This window comes from Trachypithecus francoisi, unplaced genomic scaffold (assembly GCF_009764315.1).
Source record: "Trachypithecus francoisi isolate TF-2019V2 unplaced genomic scaffold, Tfra_2.0 Lachesis_group0, whole genome shotgun sequence".
Taxonomy (NCBI): domain Eukaryota; kingdom Metazoa; phylum Chordata; class Mammalia; order Primates; family Cercopithecidae; genus Trachypithecus; species Trachypithecus francoisi.
The window spans coordinates 190,174,668-190,181,006 of NW_022681453.1; the positions used below are offsets into that span (position 1 = coordinate 190,174,668).

The following is a 6,339-nucleotide window of genomic DNA, read 5'->3' on the forward strand; positions in this document are numbered from 1 at the left end:
ATGAGAAGATTTATAGAAATAGTGATATAAACCAAGGCTCTTAGGAGGGTTCACAACATATTGTGTCTCCTTCATCGCTATAGGCCTGACAGTTTACAGTTTTTAAGTACCATTGCTTTTCAGTAAGGATTTTTTTTTTTTTAGATAGACTTCTATTTCATGTGGCGTGGTTTTTTGTTTTTGTTTTTTTTTTTTTTTTGAGACGGAGTCTCACTCTGTCGCCCGGACTGGAGTGCAGTGGCCGGATCTCAGCTCACTGCAAGTTCCGCCTCCTGGGTTTACGCCATTCTTCTGCCTCAGCCTCCCTAGTAGCTGGGACTACAGGCGTCCGCCACCTCGCCCGGCTAGTTTTTGTATTTTTAGTAGAGACGGGGTTTCACAGTGTTAGGCAGGATGGTCTTGATCTCCTGACCTCGTGATCCGCCCGTCTCGGCCTCCCAAAGTGCTGGGATTACAGGCTTGAGCCACCGCGCCCGGCCTTGGCGTGGTTTTTTTTTTCTCCTGAATTTGATCTCAAAAGGACACTTTCTTGAAATGTCAAGATGGTATTGCCATAAGACTGTCTTCCCATGAGCAGTCTTTTAGCTGATAATTAGTTTTCCACCAAAAGTTGACCATGTCAGAAAGCATTGCCTAATCCTTAAAAGAAATCAGAGTTAATAAAAGTCAGACTGATGGTTTGATAAGATATTTACCAAAATGCCAAACCATTTAATCTTAGTTCCTATTCTTGGAATTTGGGGAGAATAAGTGTGTGGGAGGGTCTGGGATATAGTGCAAAGTTATGAAACTATAGGCTGCTTCTACCATATATGAACACTAGATTCCTAATTTAAGGAAGAAATTTAAGAAAGAAACTGACACATAGAGGCAGTCAGTTTAGAAGGGTGTGCAATAATATGAATATTATTCAAGTACCTAGGATTGACTTGTCAACAAAAGAATGGTTTTGGCTGGGTTCAGTGGCTCATGCCTGTAATCCCAGCACTTTGTGAGGCCAAGGTGGGTGGATCACGAGGTCAGGAGATCGAGACCATCCTGGCCAACTTGGTGAAACCCTGTCTCTACTACAAATACAAAAGTTAGCTGGGCATGGTGGCATGCACCTGTAGTCCCAGCTACTCAGGGGGCTGAGGCAGGAGAATCGCTTGAACCCAGGAGACTGAGGTTGCAGTGAGCCAACATCTTGCCACTGTACTCCAGTCTGGAGGCAGAGCAAGACTCCATCTGAAAAAGCAAACAAACAAGCAAACAAACAGTTTTATGAGGGACCTGAGAGCTGTCTTCAATGCTTAAAGATCTAGCATATAGACCTTTAGGTCAGGTTCGCGTTGGCCCACATTGCGTCAAGGTGGCTGAGTACAACCATTTACTGGTTTGGCTGTAGAGGAAAGTTCCACATTTATTGGAAGGACTAAAAGAGCTGTAAGCTTTAGAGCTTAGAAAAGCTTATGAAACAGTAAAGCTGCTATAAATTGCTTAAGGAAATTGGGATATTTGTAACTTTAATTGTAGGAAAGAGCCAGTCCTTGAATCATCTTAATCTGTTAATGCTTCCATTTACCTTTAACTTCAACTAGAAAAGGGGTTTAGTGATGATGGTTTAACTTCAGAAGGTGATCATACTATTACCTACTGGTAGATTAATAAACATCAGTATATCTATTTTAAGTTAATCAATTCACATTAACTTTACCTTCTCCTGTCTCATTAAATATAAATTAAATGCATAGTTCGGAAGCTTAACTGAAAACATTTTCCAGAATTTACACAGAACATGAATACAAAGAATTTCCTTGTGCTATGGCTACCGTTATTCTCCTTTTCTTCCTTCACTGTGTTTTTTTCAGGATTCCCAAAGGAGGAGGATCAAATTGATAGCAGTGGGTCCCTCCTGCTTTCCTCATAGACATGCACATTATCTACAGACAGAAAAGGAACCCTTTCTCAAAAATGTTGAGACTTCTTGATTTAAAGAATTGAAACAAATACACAGGATTAGATTCACTGTTGACCTCCATGTTGAACACATTTTTCAGTAGGTTTTAGAAACATGTGCTGATGGAACAGGTGCTGTAGACTGAATATTTGTCCCCCATGCCAGTTAATGGCAGCTGGAAGCAGAGGAACTCCAATACTATAACGTTTAACAAAACGCATGTTACTACATTGGTGAGCAAAACCCAGAATGAAAGACAATCAGACACACCTATTAAATGCATATTTTATCATTCCATGAAAAAAAAATCAAAGGCATCATGGCACTGTCATGGCAACGATGCAATATTTCCATCTATAATCACTGCATGCAGATTTAGTAACATTGATTTCATTTCAACTATTTCTGGGGCTACAGTTCAGTGTATTTCTGCCTGGTTAGTTTGAAAATTGTTAATATAGTATAAATGGAAATAAATTGAAGATGTAATATAGAGAATTGAACCGTAGCTTAAAACACGTTGCGCCTAAAAATAATAGGAGGGATAATATTCAGAAAAAGGATGAACAGTCAACACAGTTATTCAAATTATTTCTAAAGCTTGAAGTTTAAATGAGAGGTTCTGTTTTGGATATGGCATTTAGTGATCATAAATAAGTATAATCTGTTAGAAATTATTAGGATTCTAATTTTATACTAAGGACCCAGTGTCAGCCTAATAGTCAAATATTAACTTCTCTAAGATATACAAATATTTTCTTATAGGAAGAAATAATTTGGGGAAGCAGTCTCACACTGATCTCTCTGTACATCTTACCCAGAACTTCCTTGTGCTATCCCTACCATTATTCTCCTTTCGCTGTGTTTTTTTTTCAGGATTCCCAAAGGAGGTGGATCAAATTGATAGCAGTGGGTCCCTCCTGCTTTCCTCATAGACATGCACATTATCTACAGACAGAAAAGGAACCCTTTCTCAAAAATGTTGAGACTTCTTGATTTAAAGAATTGAAAAAAAATACACAGGACCTCCATGTTGAACACATTATTCAGTAGGTTTTAGAAACATTTGCTGATGGGACAGGTGCTATAGACTGAACGTTTGTCCCCATAAAATTCCTATGTTGAAACCTAACCCCCAGTGTGATGGAATTTGGAGGTGGGCCCTTTGGGAGGTGATTAGGTCGTGAGGGTGGCGCCCTCAAGGATGGAATCAATGCCCTTACAAAAGAGGCCTCAGAGAGTTCCCTGGCCCCATTTCCCCATGTAGGAACACACAGAGAAGATGGGCATGCATGAAGCAGCGAATGATTGGCCCTCCCCAGAGGCTGAATCTGCCAGTGCCCTGACCTGGGACTTTCCAGTTTCCAGAACTGTGAGTAATTAATTTCTATTGTTGATAAGCACCCAACTTATGGTACTTAGTTATTGCAGCCTGAATGAACTAAGAAAACAGTTGACAACAGCATAATTTTTACATTGAGGGAATATAGTTTTATTTTGCGTTGTTACAATATTGAGAATATTATAGTCATGCGTAGAGTCATCAGGAGGTAATCGAATCTCAGGGATTAAAAATAGATGTCCCAATCTATTTTCCTTAGCATATAAATATTACAAGCATTCTGCATTTTAGATCAACTAGAATTGTCAGGTGATAATGACCACACTAGCGTTTCAATGATTAAATGACATGCCCTTGGTCTATGGCATGAAAGGATTGTTCCACATTTATTTTCTAAATTATAGTTAAGACCTGAATATCAAAAGAATAACCAAACAAGGAAACAGGAAAGAATAGTAATATAGTTCAGAAACAGGACTTATCTTCTGAAGGTGCAGTCATGTTTTTATAATTTTATTTTTCTATAGATAGAATTACTGTGGATATTGGTATTAACTTTTTGAATAATTGAAGAGGTAATAGATAAGAAATGGCTGTATTCTGCAACATTAAAATCATATTTTCCTCCACTTTTTTCTTATCTAGCTATTCCACTTTAGAAGTTATTTGAAAGTACAGAGGAAGATGAACAAACATTAGTAAGTGACCACAATGAAGGTTAAAATAGGCAACTTGAAAAAGGAGTATTTTGTCAGTAAGTTAGGAATTTGATTTTATCTAAGGTAGAACATTTTTACAAGAGGAAAGACAGAAAAGATTATCTTTTAGCGTCAACCTCTCTAACAGTAAGAATGAGGAAATACAGAACGAAACCAGTCACATATCCATGTGGCAGGGGACCATCTCCAAAACTCCTATGTAGAAATCCAAACATCTGACTTTTTGTTCCAAGTCCGTTCAAGCTGAGTTGTGTGACCTTGGATAAATCCTTTTCTATTGTGATTCTTGGGGTCCATATGTGTCAAGTAACTTGGTTGGAAATAAAGAACTTAAATTCCTTGAATCTCTGGCATTCTATAGCCTGACTTTTCAGTCTGGAAACACAAGTGATGATGCGGTTTTTGATATGTTTTTGTTTTCTTTCCTTTCGTTTTGTGGGAATTCATTATTTCACTGTAGATCCTTTGAGAAGCACTATTTTAGGAGATGGTACCAATGGACGAAAGTCATTTTGAGTTTATGTAAATTGAAGCAAAAGTCATTTCTTCTTATTAAAGCCATTTAGGGTTTCTAGAGTCTTGAAGGTTATATGGAATTTGCCATGTTCAACTTTTGTAATTTGGTCTTTGATGTACCCATTAACCTCTCTTACTGGATTTAAGGGTAAGATAATCTTTGAATGCCCCCACCACCTTTTATCAATGGGTATTTCATCGTCAAAGATAACAAACTTGGTACAATTGTCTTTTGTGATGGATTATTAGACATTCCCCTTACCTAGAAAAGGGGAGAAATGATGGAGTGGAAATATGTCGTGCTAGACTATTAGGCAAAGACGATGAGTCTTTTAAATTCCCTTGTGGAGAGAGAGCAACACAGTTTCATATCCAGTTAACAGATGCTCAATTGCTCTCCTTTGCACTCTGATTTTGATGAGAGCTGTATGACATCTCAATTTAGACTTCCAATGCGTCAATTATTTAACTTTCAAGGTAGAGGTATGATGCCCATCACAGATGTGTTTTGAGGATCAGCTCTTAGAGTGCAAGGCTCTAAAATAATCTGCATGAAGATGCTATTTTTAATATTTTCCTGCTTATTGTTTACTCAGCAGGTCGGTACTTTTCCCTCCATTTTTCTGATAAGAGGAGAAGAGATAAATAAGAGGGAACGGAAAGGGACAATAGCGCAGATGAAGGTGAGAAAGCAACTAACGCGCCTGAAGTCGCACACAGTTAGTAAAAGGACTGACACTGAGGATGAGGTGTCCTCATCCCAGTTGCTGCCCTGTTAGCCTTTGGGTAGCTCAGATCAGTTTGAAGCCTCTCCTTGGAATCCTGTGTCTAGGACTCACATTCTTCTTTCCTTAGAAATACGCAGATCGACATTGACAATTGAAAAATAATGTCATCTGTTAGCGAAATTGGAGAGGTTTGTTTTGATCCAGGGTCTGAGGTGCACCATAGAGCTGACATCACTGCCACACGCTGTAAACAAACAGCATTCTTATTGAAAATGTGCTTTAAAAATAATTATTTCCATTTCTAAAGTGCTCACTTTATGCCAGCATTATTTTAATTGCTTTACTTATTTTAACTTATTGAATCCTCATGTCAGCCTTGTGTAAGGTAGTTACTCTTATTGTCATCATCTCTGCTTTGTGAATGAGAAACCTGCTGCCCACCGAGGATAAATCGCTTGCCTAAGGTCACGTGGCTAGTAAGTGCTTATATCCATGCATTTTAGCAGCCGTGTAATCAGTGAAGTTTCTTTCATTGGATGTCATTGGATGTTACAACATATCCAGGGTGGAGATTTCTCAGAATATTTTGGTCCTTGTAAAATAAAAGGCCACTGTTGGAAAGCTTACTCCCTATTTTTTTTTTTTTTTAAGAAAGAAGGGTTTTATTGAAAATGAAAGTACACTCCACAGTGGTGTGGGAGCAGGCCTGAGCATAGGGGCTTAAAGGCCCTGTTAGAATTTTTGGGAGTTTTCCCCCAGAGGATTCCGTCGGTTACTTGGGGTACACCCTGTGTAAATGGAGAGGATGTTCACACATCCCTCTCCAAAGGGCCAGTGTGCTGCCGGCCCTTTGAATATGCTGACAAAGTATCGATTAAAATGGGCTTTCTTAAATGAAGTGATCACCTGTGGACTGACTGAAGTTTCCTGTGTACCTGGCCCACTCCCAACCATTATGGAGGATAGAGGGAGGAGAGTTGCTGCCTCGAGAACTTATGACATTTCCAGACGAATGTGTCTTATGTTTATAATCATACAGTTATTTAGAATTCTGGATAAAAGTAGCTTTCTGTATGTAAGCAATAATTCTGTGGT

General features: G+C 38.7%; 1 long non-coding RNA gene across 4 annotated transcripts in view; it reads left to right on the top strand.

Annotated features, from left to right (window-relative positions):
• Positions 1-3,316, top strand: part of LOC117084386 — a 57,168-nt gene extending 53,852 nt beyond the window's left edge. For all 4 annotated transcript variants that reach the window (XR_004437423.1, XR_004437424.1, XR_004437425.1 and 1 more), the window contains one exon: positions 3,207-3,316. This is a non-coding gene — a long non-coding RNA (uncharacterized LOC117084386). The remainder of the gene's footprint in view (positions 1-3,206) is intronic.
• The last annotated feature ends 3,023 nt before the right edge of the window (positions 3,317-6,339 follow it).